The 18,119-nt window shown below is 43.7% G+C and overlaps 1 pseudogene; it reads right to left on the bottom strand.

Annotated features, from left to right (window-relative positions):
• Positions 1-272: 272 nt before the first annotated feature.
• On the bottom strand, positions 273-1,743 carry LOC143845542 (dehydration-responsive element-binding protein 3 pseudogene; annotated as a pseudogene).
• Positions 1,744-18,119: the final 16,376 nt, after the last annotated feature.

Raw genomic sequence — 18,119 nt, 5'->3', positions numbered from 1 at the left:
ACCTGCATTCTTTCGTACAGCCAACTTTTTGTAAGATTCGATGAATAATAATGATGAGGATTGAATTCATTGCAAATGATAATTGAACAAAACCCAGAAGCCCAAATGCAAAAGCAAGTTACCAAACACCCATTTGACCGATAAAGAAGATGAAATAGAACCCCTTTCTGCACCAAAGTAGCAGCCTTTGGAAGAATCTGTGAACTCCGAGATAAACCAAAAAGAGATAATTAGAAGGGGGTTGAGAAATAAAAGATTAATGTCTCTACATCAAAACAAGAACCCTTTGGGATAATTTATTGAAAACTAAGCTCAAAGAAGAAAAAGAGTGGGAGTGAAGAGGACTTTAATGTCTCTACAAAGAACAAGAAGTTTCTTCTTTCTCTCTTTGCCAAGGATATACAGTTAATTCAAGGTACACAAGCAAAGAAAGCAAAAGATGCAGAGCCAAAAGGAAAAGGAAATAAAACAAAAGAAGATTACAAGAGTTGTTAGCCCCTGAGAAAAATTAAAGGGCTAAAAAAAAACACTTGTAACAAAAACACCACTAACAATCCCCCAAGAAAGCTTCAAAGCTAGTTGGATTCCAACTCTCCGGAGTAGAAAACTGATCAGAGAAAAACCCAAGATCATTCATTCCTTCCATCCAGGGTGGCGGTGCAGAATAAAGCCAGCTGTCCTCGGTGTCAACATAGACAAAATCATTAGACGACTCGGGCGAGTCAAAACACGACTCATCGAGTCTCGGAAGCTCAACAATTTCACTCAATTCTTCCGGCGAGGATTCCGTGGCTGCGGAATCGAAGGGGGCCGCCGGAATAAATTTGTCCATTGCGGCGGCCTTGGCTGCCGCAGCCTGAACATCGCGGGGCGATGACGTGGCAGGCCGCGGCAATGAGTCAATCAACTCAGGGAAATTCAGTATGGCTGAATTTCCCTTAATGCTAAGCGCGGCCGCGTCGTGGGCCCGGGCAGCCATCTCGGGTGTGGGGAAAGTGCCGAGCCAGATCCTAGATTTTTTCCGCGGCTCGCGGATTTCGGACACCCACTTGCCCCAATTGCGCATTCGGACGCCCCGGTAGAGGGGGTGTTTGCTGGAATCTCGGTTTGTTTTGGTCTTTTTGGCATCTGGGTCTTTGGATTTGGGCTGTTTGGAAATGATCTGAGTACAGTTTTGAAGTGGTTGGGAGAAGGAAGAGGAGGAAGTGGAGGGTGGAGATGAGGATGAGATTGAATTGGTACTACTTTCGGGTTCTGAATTGCGTGGATTATCCCCCATTGGTGATTGAATAGGAAGAAAGAAGTGACTAATTTGTTAACTCCTTCGCTGCTTGAAGTATTGAAAGACAAATGTTTGGTGAACAATGCTCAAGAATGAACAAGCAGTGGTTGCCTCTCTAAATGAAGCACTGTTAATAGATATGTGCTCAAACTGTTTTACAGATCAAATGAGAGAGAGAGAGAGAGAGAGAGAGAGAGAGAGAGAGAGAGAGCAATGAAGGATTCTCTTTGGGAGAGAAAGGGAATAAATGACACTAAAGAGGAAAACACATTATATCTGTAGGTGGGTATTTTCCATTGAAGAGAAGATGGATTTCAGAAGAAAAATTGTATAGGAATGAAGGATTTCCTTTGACAATAAGGTTGGAATGCTACATCTATAGAGGAATTCACTTATGTAGAGGTGGGTTTTTTCTACTGAAGAGAAGATGGGTACTGGAAGAAAATTTATAGAGAAAGAGAGAGATGAGAAATGAATTGAGGGAGGAGGGGGGGAGAGGGTTTTAAGGGAGAGAAGCGGGGCCATTGAGAGCTACCCCTACCGACCTGGCCATTTCTACATCTCAGAATGACACAAACATGGCTAGTGAGGATGGGGGCCCACAGAAATGTGATGGCTCTCCTTTGCTAGTACAATGGGATCTACTTCCCATGAACCAATCAAATCTAATTAAAGCTCCCCTCTGCAGTTTCACCATTTTTATTTTTTTTCCTTGAGTAGTTTCACCATGTTTCACCAGCTCCTTTTCTCTTTCTTTCGTTTCTACAGGACCATTTTACCCCTTGACCCGACAATAGATGGCAAACCCAAATCAATTCCACATGGGTCCCAACTCACTGCTCTCAATTCAATTCTCATTAGGGATTTTCCTACTTTCTATTTCTTTTTATTTTCCATTTCATAATATGAAAAGGTCATTCGAGGTTAGGGTTTGTGTTATTACTTATTATGGAGCTTCAAACTTTGCCCACTTCATAGATTAATTAATTTGGTCCAGGCTACAAATAAGTAAATAAATTCAAAAATAAAATAAAATAGGTTTAGTCTAAGAAGAAGCAATTATAAAAGCTTATATATGCATTAATGATTTTGGAATGCTAGAGAGATTTATCAGTTTGTTTAATTTTTAAATAAAATTTCATATTTTTTTACCACAAAAATCTGATAAACAAAAAATTATAGCGTGGCTCTCGTGGTTTCTCGCTATGCTTCATTACTTATTTGGTTTTAAGGAGCAGTCTGACTCTATTGGTAGATTAAGAATCTAGATTAGTCTTTGATAGAGCCTAAGTTCTATCTATGGAGAATCAAGGATTTTAAAAACAGGAGAATAAAAGGGACAAAATAGATGAAAAATTGGTCTATTTTTACGAAACCCCGCCTCCCTCCGATGTGCGTAAACTTGAATAATATTCACTGCTTGCTCAAGGCGTTTGGCATCTATATATGTAAACTAAAGAGGAAACTGTGGAACCTAAGAAGTGAAAATCGTGTCTTGAATACCTCTCTGCATATGTGATTGAGGGATGTTGTTACACTTATGAGCTTAGTTATAATATGTCCCACCCCTTAATTTTATGCTTTATCATCAAGGTTAATTAGCAATAAACTCCGGGAATTTCTCATGTAGTATTTGATATCGTGCCCCTATAGCATCCTCGAATGGTAAATTCGTCCATTCGACCAAGATTTTGGTCCTTGCATGATTTTGTCACTTGACAGATCTTCTATTTAAAATGATATAGGACTCAACTTCTTTTCGTAGTCACTTCCAATAGAAGGCATGCAAAACTCGTTTATAAGTACGAAGAAATCCAGAATGACTAGTTGATGGAGAAGAATACAGCTCTCGGTTAAGTAATTTCTTTTTAGCAGAATTTTTTACATATTTTCAGTTTGTCCCATCCCATTTATAGTGGAGAGTATTGAGAAAGTTACCTTGTTTCCCATATATTAAGTTCTTTTGTGGTTGGAATCAAAATTAGAAACAATTGTAGTTAAGGTTTTTGGAAAACCTAAGTATAAAAGAAAGAGAGAGGCACTTTTCTTTTTGGCGGAGGAGACTCTTTGTGTGGCCGCTGCAAAAAGGAGACAAGAGAGAAGGATAAAGGCTTTTTTTCGAGTTCCTCAGGTTTTCTCTTGGGTTTTTCTCAGGTTTTTCTTGACAGTGTCAGAAGAAGGGAATTGGAATTTCAAGTTGGAGATAACATATTCTTGACAGTGTCGCCTACTAAAGGCGTAATGCGGTTTGGAATCTGAGGAAAACTTATTGTGAGGTATGCAGGTCCCTTCGAGATGCTAGAAAGGGTTGGAGGGGTGATTTATAGGCTAGCTCTACCCCCATCATTGGTTGTTCTGTCACGCCCCAAACCCCCACCCTGAGCGTAGGACATGACAACACCGTACACTTACAAGACAAGTCCCACAAATGTACAAAGCTACAAAGCAATAACAGAAATAAATCTGGCATTTCATAACTAAAATACTAAAGTCTCAATTAATGCGGACCCAACAAAGTCAAATCAAATCTCAACTCTCCCCTGAGTCAAAGCAAAATAAAATAATAAAGTCTTTACATCTTATTCAAAGAACTCACTTCCTAATAAACTGAAAATAACTAAACTAATCTCCAAGCCAAAGTCCGTTTCAGATGCTAAGCGTCATGTTCCTCGTTAACCTCATGAGGGTCAAGACCTGAAAAAGTATTATATAACCACAGTCAGCTGAAAAGCTCAGTACATAATAAAGCACTACTCTAAGTATAGGTCTAAGCACACTAAGACTCAAGAGGGGTCAGATAAACAGAATCGAAACTGAATACTGAAAGTATCAACTAAAATAATAGGCACAATGTAGATATAAGTGCATGCCCAATAAGGTTCTGAATTAAAGGTGTAATAAAGCAATTCAATATCTAAGTTATGGTCAAAGCTAAAAGGTTGTTCAAAATTCAAATATACTTCAGAATCATCGGCATGGTCCAGAAGACATGTTATTGCTTACACCGACAGTCCACGGTGTTGGAACTAGTTCCTCAAAGTTCAGATACAAGTTGATAGGGCCAGCGTTTTATCATACTGACGGGCCAGAAGTTCTAGTGTACTACCCCCATGGTAGGTTTCAAAGTTGCCAATTGTACTACCCCTATATGGGAGGTTTTAGAAATACCCAAGCCTCCACAGAAGTGTCCAGAAATAGGTCCAGGAATTCAAATTCAAATAGTTCCAAAAATTCAAAGTTCAAACTGATAGTTTCAAAGTTCAGAACAGATATCCATAACAGTTATTTCAAAGATTCAGAATAGTAACGGTGTCACACTAAATAGGTGAAGCAGAAATAGGCATGCTAGACCTAAGGCTATTTCAGATGTTCAAATATATCAACACGAGGTTCCAAGTTCAATATCAATTCAAATTATATAGGGTTTATAGAATACCCAAAGTAGTACGTTATTACGTACCTCAATGTCGTTCGTTTTCTTCCTTCATTCCATTTAAGTTTCAATATCCTGATCTAAACAGAGCATAGATAACAAATAAGGGTCCCAAAAGGTCACCCAAAAGCCAAATGATTGAAGTCCAAAACTCAAAACAAATTTTCAAACTTCCCAGCGGGTTCGGACACCCGAACTGGATCTTCGGACGCCCGAACAGCCCTCTCGGACCTTCGAGCGTCTCTGAGACTATTCAAAAAACCCAACTCTCGGGTTTCAATTTCCTTCACGTTTGGACACCCGAATGGCCCTTCTGGCCCCTGAACACCATTGATCGAGGATCCGAAGTGCGGGCTGGGTATTTGACGAAAATTCTCGTCTTTGTTCCGATTTTCTCAAAACTTCAAAAATTCATATCTTATTCGTTCAGACTTCAAATTGCGCGAGGTCGGATCCGATGGATTCCTTACGAAGAGAGGAATCTGCCAAACCCGATTTTATGCTCCAAAATCACACAAACAATTTTAGAAAAATCGCTAAAGATTCTAGGTTGAATCTTCAAAACTCTAATTTCCCGATCTTAAGTTTCGTCGGAATTAGAAACGATACTAATCCAAAGGAATTCAAGATCAATTCTTATTTCTTTAACAAAATCAAACATCCAAATCGGTTCTTATAAACCCTAAAGCTCTTAAGTTATGGTTTCTAATATACATAATCTTACATAGAACATAGATCTTACCTTGGTTCGCAGCTTCGATTCCCAAATCGCAATCTCCTTGATCTTCTTCTTCTCTCTCTCTGGTTTCTTTCTCTAGGGCTGAACAAAACGTTTAGGGTTTGTTTTAGCAACAAAACAATATATTTATAGGCTTTCTTAAGAAGCCATAATCAAAGCCAATTTCTAACTGACAAAAATGCCCCTCTTAATAAAAAGGGGAACGAATTTTTATAAGGAGGTATTTTGGGTATTTACATGTTCACAATGTGTTTCACACATCCATGTTACGAAAGTATGTACCTGACCCGAATCACATCATTGAGCTAATGTCATTGCAACTAGTGGATGACTTATAGTATGATGAGCTACCCATCCGCTTCGACAACCATAAGGACTAGGTGTTGAGGCGGTGGACTACACCGATGTGAAAGTTCAATCGTAGAATCACACGAAGCGTGATTCAGGTACGTGATGAGTTAAATTTCGAGGATGAAATTTTGTAGGGGGGGAGAATGAAACATCCCACTTAGTATTTTTTTGGTTTTGTGGAGGGTATTTATGTAAAAAGACTTAGAATTTGGATTAGGGCTAATAGATTTAAGTATATGTTATTCTTCCTACAAAGAGAACCCTAAGCACCAGTGGACAAGTTCCTGAGGAGATTCGTGAGGCTTCGCAGACCGTTCTACCACCAGAAGAACTGAACTTGGGTAATAGGTTGATTCAGATTAATATTTGTGTTGTGAACCCTTTTGTTCTAGGGTTTATATAAGTTATGGTTTGTAGAGGGAGGCTTTCTCCTTCTTTTTCATTTTCTGACGATCTCCTGCGAGAATCTCCCGTATTTGTTGAACGTTTTGGAAACCTCGTGTCATGAGCTTTCCAACGAGCCCAACATCGCGTGATTCCGACAAGAAATGAAGAAGAACAAAGCCCCAAAAATCTGTGAAAATCATATGGAAGGTCGCCTTGGGGAAAAGTTTCCTGATTTAGGGTTTGGTCAACCGAACACCAACTCGACGAACAAGCTTGCCTTCGGTCTACTAAGTGGGCCTTTTGTCATCAAAAGTGTACGCACTGGATTTTTAAAAATTTTTGAGTATGGAGTTTGGTCGGTCGAATAAGGGCTCGGTAGACCGGACCCCACTTTCTGGAAAATATATTGTTGGGCCTAGTCAATCGAATAAGGGCTCGCTCAACCGAACCTGAGTCCGCTTTGAAAGACTCATTTTGCCTGTTTAGGGTGCTTTAGGTGGAATTCTTGGATTGATTATAATGATCGGACCTACTTAATCACACCACCTAAATGGATTGTAGGTGGACGAAGTTCAGATTTCAAAGAGCACTAAGGTCTCTTTTGAGGTAAGTAATACTAGGGGTGTTCATTATTCGGTTATAACTGAATAACCGAACCGAACCGAATCGGTTCGGTTCGTTTTTTTCCTTTTCGGTTTGGTTTCAGTTTTTTTTTTTTGGAAATTCGGTTATTCGGTTATCTAAAAAAAAAAAATTCGGTTAACCGAAATTTTGATAAAAACCATTATTTTATATAAAAAAAAGTGCTATATGGGCACTCCGTAGGATGATTAAAACCGTCCATTTGATTGATCACAACTTAATTAGGGTGTGCTCAAAAAATCATTTCGATTGGATGATCCTAGCCCTCCGATCGAAACCGAGATTTTGTTTTTTCCCTCTTTTTCTCACACTATTCGGTTAACCGAAATAATCGAAATAACCGAATTTTTTATCGGTTCAGTTTTTAAAAATTTCGGTTCGGTTTCGGTTACCGAAATTTGATAACCAAAATTATTTCGGTTATCAAATTTCGGTTATTTCGGTTCGGTTATAACCGAATAACCACCCCTAAGTAATACCGTATTACTTTAGTAATTTGACACTCAAACTTCTTCAATTGTAGTTCCCTCGTACCCATGATTTTGTATGTATTCGGATAGTTGTGAACCCTGTTAGATATTGTTTCATCTTTGGATTCAGGTATGGCAAGCTTGTGTTTTGCTGTGTACGACTTCTTGATATTTAGCACCCTATTGATAAAGATACTTCTTGATCATGATCTCTTCGGGTATAATTTTGATGAACACAGGTTTCACATGCAAATTTTGTATCTATTCCGTATGTTAGACCGAAAATCGGTAACAGGTACAGCAGTGGCGTAAGAGCTGAGCTGGATGATCCGAGGAGCTGAGTTCTAAGGAATCGAAGTGAGGGAGCTGAGTTCTGCACAGTAGCAAACGAGGTCAGAAGACCAACCCGGGTGTTACTCAGGACAGGCCCTTCGACACTCAAGTCAGTATATGAGCAGGAGTGCAGAGCTAGTTTAAGAGTTTCGAGGGGAGGAGGTTTTTCATTACCCTTGGTTTGAGCTTCGAACCCCCTTTTATAGAGGGAAACTCGATGACGTGGGATGACCTATGCCAAGACATGTGCAGACCTGTGATAGGTTTGAGTTCACCTACTCCAGGACAGGTGCATACCTGTGATAGGTTTGAGTTCACCTACTCCACAGGACAGGTGCAGACCTGTGATAGGTTTGAGTTCACCTACTCCAGGACAGGTGTCGGCCTGTGATAGGCTTGAGTTCACCTACTCCAGGACAGGTGTCAGCCTACTACAGGCTGCTGTTTTTAGACCCCATCAGTTGCCCCCCAGTTCTCCAAGTCATTGTAGTGACTTGGGGAAGTGTGGTGAATTACATTCCTGAATGGGCGAAGTCTGTCCGGAAATTTGCTGGAGACGGGTCCGGAAATGAGTCCGGAAATCTCCTGGAAATGAGTCCGGAAATGAGTCCAAAAATTTCTCGAAAATGAGTCCGGAAATTTGCTAGAAATGAGTCCGGAAATCTGCTGGAAATGAGTCCGGAAATCTGCTGGAAATGAGTCCGGAAATTTGCTGGAAATGAGTCCGGAAATGAGTCCGGAAATTTGCTGGAAATGAGTCCGGAAATGAGTCAGGAAATCTGTTGGAAATGAGTCTGGAAATGAGTCCGGAAATTTGCTGGAAATGAGTCCGGAAATTCGCTGAAAATAAGTCCGGAAATGAGTCCGGAATTTTCTAGTCCGGCCTGAAAATGAGTCCAGAAATTTGCTGAAAATGAGTCCGGAAATGAGTCCGGAATTTGCTAGGCCGGCCTGGAAATGAGTCCGACTTGGGCCGGACTGGCTTCTAACGACGCGCCATATCCAGTCCGGAAATGAGTCCGGAAATGAGTCCGGAATTGAGTTCGGAATTTGCTAGTCCGGTCTGAAAATGAGTCCAGCTTGGGCCGGACTGGCTTCTAACGACGCGCCATATCCAGTCCGGAAATGACTCCGGAATTGAGTCTGGAATTTGCTAGTCCGGCCTGAAAATGAGTCCGAAAATTTGCTGAAAATGAGTCTGGAAATGAGTCCGGAATTTGCTAGGCCTGCCTGAAAATTAGTCCGGCTTGGACTGACTTCTAACAACGCGCCATATCCAGTCCGGAAATGAGTCCGGAAATGAGTCCAGAATTTGCTAGGCCTACCTGAAAATTAGTCCGGCTTGGACTGGCTTCTAACAACGCGCCATATCCAGTCCGGAAATGAGTCCGGAAATGAGTCTGGAATTGAGTCTAGAATTTGCTAGTCCGGCCTGAAAATGAGTCCGGCTTGGGCCGGACTGGATTCTAACGACGCGCCATATCCAGTCCGGAAATGAGTTCGGAATTGAGTCTGGAATTTGCTAGTCCGGCCTGAAAATGAGTCCGGCTTGGGCCGGACTGCTTTTTGTCGTCTAGCGAGACGCGTCATAGATTTTTGTCGTGTAGCGAGACGCGTCATATCTAGTGTGGCCAAGCCGTCTGTTCAGCCTGGAAAGTCAGTGCGGCGAATTGAATTTTGTCCTGTAGCGCTTTGCGCTATATCCAGTTCAGCCTGGAAATGAACTGAATTTTGTCCTGTAGCGCTTTACGCTATATCCAGTTCGGCTTGAGATGAACTGAATTTTGTCCTGTAGCGTTTTGCGCTATATCCAGTTCGGCTTGGAAATGAATCCGAAAATTTAACAGTCCGACTTGGGCCGGACTGATTTTTGTTGTGTAGCGAGACGCGTCATATCCAGTCCGGCTTGGGCCGGACTGATTTTTGTCTTTTAGCGAGACGCGTCATATCCAGTCCGGCTTGGGTCAGACTGATTTTTGTCTTGTAGCAAGATACGTCACATCCAGTGCGGCCAAGCCGTCAGTCCGGCCTGGAAAGTCAGTGCGGCTAAGCCGTCAGTCCGGCCTGAAAAGTCAGTGCGGCCAGCTGAATTTTGTCCTGTAGCGCTTTACGCTATATCCAGTTCGGCCTGGAGATGACGGATAAACCTTCTTCAGGTTAAGTTTTACCCACGCATTATATCGAGTCTGGCTGGAGATGTTCTGAACGGCTTAGGATGACCAAGTTTTATTGAACTTGGGTTTCCGAGCTGCGAGTACCCTAGTTTTAGCGAACTGGGTTTCCGAGCAGCGAGTACCCTAGTTTTAGCGAACTAGGTTTCCGAGCAGCTAGTACCCTAGTTTTAGTGAACTGGGTTTCCAATTAATAAGTACCCGAGTTTTAGCGAACTGGGTTTCCGAGCGGCTTTGGTTTCTGCTTTCCGGGCTGGTTCCAGACCAGGAGTGAGCTCCCGGCCTTTGCGGAGACGAGCCGTGGCGAACCAAGCAGTGAGTACCCTAGTTTTAGTGAACTGGGTTTCCAAATAATAAGTACCCAAGTTTTAGAGAACTGGGTTTCTAGATAATAAGTACCCGAGTTTTAGCGAACTGGGTTTCCATGCGGCTTTGGTTTCTGCTTTCCGGGCTGGTTCCGGACCAGGAGTGAGCTCCCGGCCTTTGCGGAGACGAGCCGTGGCGAACCAAGCAGCGAGTACCCTTGTTTTAGCGAACTGGGTTTCCAAATAATAAGTACCCAAGTTTTAGCAAACTGGGTTTCCGAGCGGCTTTGGTTTCTGCTTTCCGGGCTGGTTCCGGACAAGGAGTGAGCTCCCGGCCTTTGCGGAGACGAGCCGTGGCGAACCAAGCAACGAGTACCCTAGTTTTAGCGAACTGGGTTTCCAAATAATAAGTACCCAAGTTTTATCGAACTGGGCTTACGAGCGGCTTTGGTTTCTGCTTTTCGGGCTGGTTCCGGACCAGAAGTGAGCTCCCGGCCTTTGCGGAGACGAGCCGTAGCGAACCAAGCAGCGAGTACCCTAGTTTTAGCGAACTAGGTTTCCAAATAATAAATACCCAAGTTTTAGCGAACTGGGTTTCCGAGCGGCTTTGGTTTCTGCTTTCCGGGCTGGTTCCGGACCAGGAGTGAGCTCCCGGCCTTTGCGGAGACGAGCCGTGGCGAACCAAGCAGCGAGTACCCTAGTTTTAGCGAACTGGGTTTCCAAATAATAAGTACCCAAGTTTTAGCGAACTGGATTTCCGAGCGGCTTTGGTTTCTGCTTTCCGGGCTGGTTCAAGACCAGGAGTGAGCTCCCGGCCTTTGCGGAGACTAGCCGTGGCGAACCAAGCAGCGAGTACCCAGTTTTAGCAAACTGGGTTTCCAAATAATAAGTACCCAAGTTTTAGCGAACTGGATTTCCGAGCGGCTTTGGTTTCTGCCTTACGGGCTGGTTCCGGACCAGGAGTGAGCTCCCGGCCTTTGCGGAGACGAGCCGTGGCGAACCAAGCAGCGAGTACTCAGTTTTAGCGAACTGGGTTTCCAAGATGGTTTGATCTGAGGAACTCGGTACTTTGCAAAGAAGCAATAGCCTTTTTTCATTTTCCACACAAGCGTAAATACAATGGCATCCGCTTTTGTGTCCGGCGGGTTCAGTCACCTGGGCTTCGTCTCTCACATCTTTGCCTTTTGAGTGCCATGGCATAGCACTCCCTAGACTGTGCTTGATCTCCCCGAACTTCACCCACGCCGTTTGGCGTTATGAATTTCATCTTCTGGTGATATGCTGAAGCCACCGTACGAATCAGGTTCTAGCCAGGTCGTCCTAAGATAGCGTTATAGACCGAAGTGGCCCTCACTACCAGGAAATTAACCATGGTGAACGCTTGACAAGGCGGTTCTCCGACGAGGACTGGGAGTTCAATCTGCCCCTCCACTGTTACGACCTCCCCTGAGAAACCGAAGAGATCCGAGCTCGCCGGCTTCAAACGGTCGTCACCTATCATCATTTTCTGGAAGGCATGATAGTATAAGATATCTGCCGAACTCCCGTTGTCGACGAGAATTTTCTTCACCTCCCAGTATGCGACGAGCATGGTTAAGACCAAGGCGTCGTCGTGGGGCAGTATCAGGTTGTCAAGGTCCGCATCTGAAAAGGAGATCTCATTCTCTACCTTCAACTTTTTACTGCATGTGTGCACGGCATTGACTCACCGTGCGTATGCTTTTCGAGCAACAGACGATGTGCCCCCAGACGCCGGACCGCCCATAATTGTGCCGATGACCCACCTTGGCCGGGGTAGCTGTGCCCCCGGCTGCGAACTGGGCGGCAGAGGAGATTGGTTCCGGACAGGGGGCGGCTGCGACCGTCGAGGGCTGCGACCTGGAGGACTCTTCTCTCTTCTCTCTGGTCTGCGGCCGTCACTTCAGACATATTTTTTCAAATAGCCCCGGCCAATCAACTGCTCAATTTCTTCCTTGAGTTGCCTGCATTCGTCCGTGTCGTGGCCGTGGTCCCTATGGAACCGACAGTATTTTGATTGGTCATCATTCTAGCTGGCCACCTCACGAATTCTTCTCCGGTGATGGTGGCCAGTATGTGTTTCCGGGAGGTGTTGAGAGGCGTGAAGTTCTCTTCTCTCATCTGGGTGGACTTCTCTCTTTTGGGGGCTTTCTCCTCCCTACGCCGCTTGGTAGTGTTCTTGTCCTCAGAGGTTCTCCTCCGAGTCGAGTCCAGGGCTGCCAACGTTTCCTCCACTGCTATGTACTCCTCAGCTCCAGCCATTAGATCCGTCAGTGAGTGTGGATTTTGGCGAGCCACTGAGCGGCGGAAGTCATTGGATCTGGCGCCCGCGAGGAGCGCACTCATTGCTGCTGAGGGGTCCAAATTCAGTACTTGGAGTGCCTCCCTGTTGAAGCGGCGGACGAACGCCTTGAGAGGTTCGTGATCCTCCTGCCGCAAGGCCATCAGGGATGCTGTTGTTTTCTTTGGCCTGCGGCTGCTCATGAAATGACGGACCAGATCGTCCCCAAAATTTTCAAAGCTGCCAATGGAGTTCGGTTTAATTCTGGAGTACCAGTCCCGGGCCGCCCCACTCAATGTTGTCGGGAATGCTCTGCAGATGAAGCCATCGGATGCTCCGTGGAGGAGCATCATCATCCTGAACGTCTCCAAGTGATCCACAGGGTCAGTGGTTCCGTCATATTGCAGAACGGTAGGCATTTTAAACCCTCTGGGTGCTGGGGCACCCATGACGTCGTCGGTGAACGGCGTTCTGCTCGAGAACGCTCTAGAAGCGGGCCGGCTCTGATCCTTTGCCAGCTCTTCTATTCGGTGATCCATTTCTTCCATCCTCCGTAGCATCGGATCAGCTCTGTTGTCCGGCTGGTCCGGTGATCTGTTTCTTTCCACTGACGGGCTCGCCGCAGAGCCGGACTGACTTTCCGGACTCTTTTGATGAGGCCGGAACTTCTCTTGCTGTGTGCGATTTTCACAAGCTCAGGGCCTTCGCGGAGAGCGGGACCACGACCTTCGGCGGCGGTGAGGCTCCGTATGCGCATGCCTGGCCCCGGAGTGATGGACTTGCCTTGAGTGGTGAGTCCGGTCTTCATCGTGGCGGTCTGCCTCTCCTTTGTGAAGATTCGACCTTTCCTGTACGGGTCGTGAAGCTTCGGGAGGAGGTTGGGGAGGCGCTTGGAGTAGCTGCTGATATTAGCCGACCAGAGCCGTCATTTGCTGGAAAAGAGCTTGAACTTGGTCCGGAGTGGGCATAGGGTTGAGGTGTTCCGAACGAGCCGGGCTCTGTTCAGCTGTAGCAGAGGCTGCCACCACCAGTGAGGCGATTCGCTCACTCCGCGTCCTGCGAGGTAGCATGGTTTGGGTAGTCCGTGCGGTTGGTATTCGCGCACTCTTGCGCCCTGCCATTTTTGTAAGAGATTTGTACAGCTTTTAGTTCTGGGGTCCCACGGATGGCGCCAATCTGTTAGACCGAAAATCGGTAACAGGTACAGCAGTGGCGTAAGAGCTGAGCTGGATGACCCGAGGAGCTGAGTTCTGAGGAATCGAAGTGAGGGAGCTCATTTCTGCACAGTAGCAAACGAGGTCAGAAGACCAACCCAGGTGTTACTCCGGACAGGCCCTTCGACACTCAAGTCAGTATATGAGCAGGAGTGCAGAGCTAGTTTAAGAGTTTCGAGGGGAGGAGATTTTTCATTACCCTTGATTTGAGCTTCGAACCCCCTTTTATAGAAGGAAACTCGATGACGTGGGATGACCTATGCCAGGACAGGTGCAGACCTGTGATAGGTTTGAGTTCACCTACTCCAGGACAGGTGCAGGCCTGTGATAGGTTTGAGTTCACCTACTCCAGGACAGGTGTCGGCCTGTGATAGGCTTGAATTCACCTACTCCAGGACAAGTGTCAGCCTGCTACAGGCTGCTGTTTTTACACCCATCACCGTACTTTGTGGACACTTCGAGGATTAGGTTATTGTGAACTGTGAACCACTCCACCATTAGGGCAATAATGCATCGGCAACTATGTGGATCCTGCCCATGGGAAATGTATGTTGCCCGACAGGTATATGTCTAGGAATAAGTTCCAACATTGACCGCCAGTGAAAAATAGTGTGTCCTGTGGAACACAGTGACCCGTGGTATTATGTGGACTAGGCTGATGACCCTAAAGTGTTATTAATCATTGTGTGATACATTTTGATATCTCCGACACTCTTTAAACTCTGATGTATGAACCTTTGAATATCCCTTTGTTAAGTGACTTGCTTTGGCTCCTATATACCAATGCTCTGGCTATGCATAAGAAATCATTGATTATTGACTTGTGAATTATGAAATTGTACGTCTCGCTTCTTATTTTGCTGAGTTATTGATTCCCAGCTTTGACCTCTTATTCTCTTGGTATGCTTAGACCCCAGCGAAGTAATGCGTTGTTACGTACTGGGCGTTAGCTCACCTTTGGATTTTAGATTTTACAGATTTTGATCCTTGCGAAGATATTGAGGGAGCGGAAGCCTAATCCTCTCAGTTTCGATCATTGTTTTATTTGAATTGTTTAAGTAGTGAGTATTGGTTTGTTGAGAGACACATTCAATAGTTTATGCTTGGGAAGAGAGAAAGTTTGGCCTTCTAATTCAATTCATGTATGACCTTTTTATGCTATGAATAATACCACTGATGGATCTGAATTTATTCTGCTTAGCCTTGCATGCTGGTAGAGGTGCTCTCATGTGCCGGGCTGTGATGGCGGTTCGGGGCGTAACAGATCTACGATCTTCTATTCCCTATTTAAACTTAGGCCCTGTTCATTTAAGATTATGAAAACCAATTATGAGTGCCAGACCGATTATTGGACTCAAAATTACATTTACCTTTGAGCTCAACAATTGGTTTAGCACTCACAATCAGTTGTCATAATCTTAAACAAGCAGGGCCTTCTTAGACTACTCTAATGGATAGGAGAGCTGGTATGCAACTTGAGCATCAATAAAGTTATTTGTACTGCTCGAGTCAATGAAGATTGTTTAACAAACCTCCTTCGATTCGTATAGTCTGTGCATTAAAATTTTATGCTAATGCATGCACAGAGGTAGCAACAATATCATTGTTACATTTGACATCAGGTTCATCATGTTTCTATTTCTCATTGTCCTCACCCTCCTCATTAATATTGTAACCATTTCCCTTGTCCTCTAAACGAGACTCTACATAAAAGAAACTGTGAAAAGATACCTTCCCAATTTCTCACCGCAAGAGAAAACCAAAGAAGATAGATCTCTTCCTTTTCTGTAACTCCCCCGCTCATATTCTCCCTCTTTCACCAATAGAATTTCAACACATAGCCCAAGATCTAGCTTTAGTCTAAGTAGGAGAGTCCTAGACTAATTAACTCTCCTCTTACCTACCCAGTGGAAACTAGGTACGTACCATGCTCTATCACAATCCTACTTACACTAGGTAACTAGCAAAAGGAGAAACTTACGATATGAGTGGGAACTAATACAAAACCCAACCTAAACTAAAGAGGGAAAATTGGGGAAACTAAAATAGGGGACCGTTTCCTAATTTACCTCCCCGCGTCCATGATTGAGGGTGTTGTTGGACAGTTAAAGCCTTAGCTGTAACAAGCCTCAACCATTGTATTGAAGAGAAAGTTGTATAGCTCAATTATCTTATAGGATAATGATTTGACCCAAATGTGTGCCCGCAAACTAATCGTTTCTGAGCTGGTTTGATCTTAATCAAGCCTAATAACCTACAATAATAGAAGGAATGGTAGCTAAAAAGTAGTACAAGATTTTAAAAAAATATATATATATAATGTCTTAATTGTAAAGAAAATAATTATCTCCTAAACTATTTAATTTTTCTCAGAGCAACAAAAGAAAAAAAATGAAAAACGTGTTTCAAGTTATCTATGTCCATTATAATTGGGAAAGAAAGTACAAAATAAGGAGCATCTTTTTTTTTCTCCTACCATGCATTGCAAATTTCTATATACAGCTTAACACTCTTGCGCTAGGTAAAACAGTGAGTAGGCTTAAGTTAATAAAATCAAACCACTCAGCAAAAAGACTGCCTTGAAAGGAATCCAAGAGCCCTCAGCTCCTCTCTTTTTAAAAGAAAACATTTTAGGGTACTTAGGACTCTTAAAAACCAAACCCATCAAGATCTTCATAGATTAAAAAAGACGTGGTATACATGGATCATTTATTCATGCACTGCTCATTCGCACGTCAAATTGGGAGTCTAATATTTTTTAGGTTCGGTATTTCTTGGGTTCTTCCATTATCTATTCCGGACTTGCTACTCCAATGGAGTTTTGTGCTTTGGCGAAGGAATGGAAAAATCTTGTGGAATATTTGTTTGCTTGCTACATGGTGGGTTATCTGGAAAGAGAGGAGTACCAGAATTTTTGAGGGGATTGCTAAATCTCCGCATTGGCTTAATCTTAGAGTTATTGCCCTTACTATCTCATGGGCGAGATGTCATCCATCGTTCCACTTTGTATCGGCATTGGTCTTATGGGAGGGTTGGAGGGAAGTTTGCTTTAGTAGAGAGTGGAGGAATCAAATTGTGCAGAGGTGGGAGCATCCTCCCCCTAGTATGGTTAAATTGAACTTTGATGGGATTTGTTTTGGTAATCCCAGCCCGCCGGGGCTGGCGGCTTATGTCGCAATGACCGTGGCGATGTTGAGTGGGCTTACTCTGGCCCTATTGGGTCATGTGATGCTTCGGATGCTGAGGTTAGGGCTGTTTTTTTATGGTATTAAAGGATTAAATGGTGAGATGTTGGACAAAACTATTGTGGAGAGTGATTCTTTAAATGTGATTCGGTGGCTCATGGGGGGGTGCCTCGGGATCATCTATTGTTTTTAAGCATGTGTGGAGATCAGCCAATGGGGAGGCGGATTCGTTGGCTAGGCGTGGGGTTAGGTGTTCGGTTCTTGAATGGTTTGATTATCTTCCGCCGTGAGTTGAAATTTTCTTTTCCTTTTCTTTTATGCTCCTTGTATCCTTGGGTGTCGTCCATCTCGGGCCCCCTGTTTCTCTCTCTTTTATATTATATATTTGCCATTTCAAAAAAAAAGGGATAATTACATTTACACCCCCTCTAGTTTCTGACACATCCACTTCAACCCCTATACTTTAAAAAGTGACAAAGACATCCCCTCTAGTTTCGTTTTGTTTAAGGTTTGCTCCCTCAGCTGAAGGTTCGTCCATAGATTGAAGGGTTAGGATGATCCGATGGAGCTGATTTTTTGGGCACACCCTATCTATGTCAGGACCCATCAAATGAACGCTTTGGATCATCCAAATAATGTGGGCCCATACCCGAATCCAGCTGAGGGAGCAAACCTTAAACAAAACGAAACTAGAGGGGATGTCTTTGTCACTTTTTAAACTATAGGGGTTGAAGTGGATGTGTCAGAAACTAGAGGGGGTGTAAATGTAATTATCCGAACAACAAAAAAAACAGCAACGAAGAGGCTGTAATGGCTTCAAGAGAAAAGAAGGATTTTGCAAAGGCAAACTATAACATAGAATGATCGAGTAAGTATCATCTTCGATTTGATATCTTAGCCATGAAATTTGTGTGGGTCAGTAACAATCAATGTCTTCTTTTCTTCTTGAGATTTCGTCTCTCCACTAAAAGCTAAAGGGGTCTCTATATTATTTTGATTATTAGAAGAGGTACATTAGTTTGATATTTCCTATCACTACTTGGTTGTAAGTAAATGATAAAAAGCGTACTTGCCAACCTTGAATTGCTTATGAAGAGCTCAATTGTAAATTCTTCTCAAGGTATCTAGGGTGTATCCTACCCCAATGGATGTACACCATGTGTAGTATTGAGAGGAAAAAGTTGCCTTATGTACTGATTTCTAGTGAGGAGGATTGGCTAAGGTATTGATGGGTAGTGGTGTAAATGGATATTCGAAAATTCGATTACCGTATGCATCCGAATCCGTTTAAAGCGAATATTATCCGGA

The sequence above is a fragment of the Tasmannia lanceolata genome, unplaced genomic scaffold (genome assembly GCF_043159265.1).
Source record: "Tasmannia lanceolata isolate RefF3 unplaced genomic scaffold, GAP_Taslan_0.1 ptg000015l, whole genome shotgun sequence".
Taxonomy (NCBI): Eukaryota; Viridiplantae; Streptophyta; class Magnoliopsida; order Canellales; family Winteraceae; genus Tasmannia; species Tasmannia lanceolata.
Note: the sequence above shows the minus strand (reverse complement) of the source record. Positions and strands in the feature narration are given on the sequence as shown.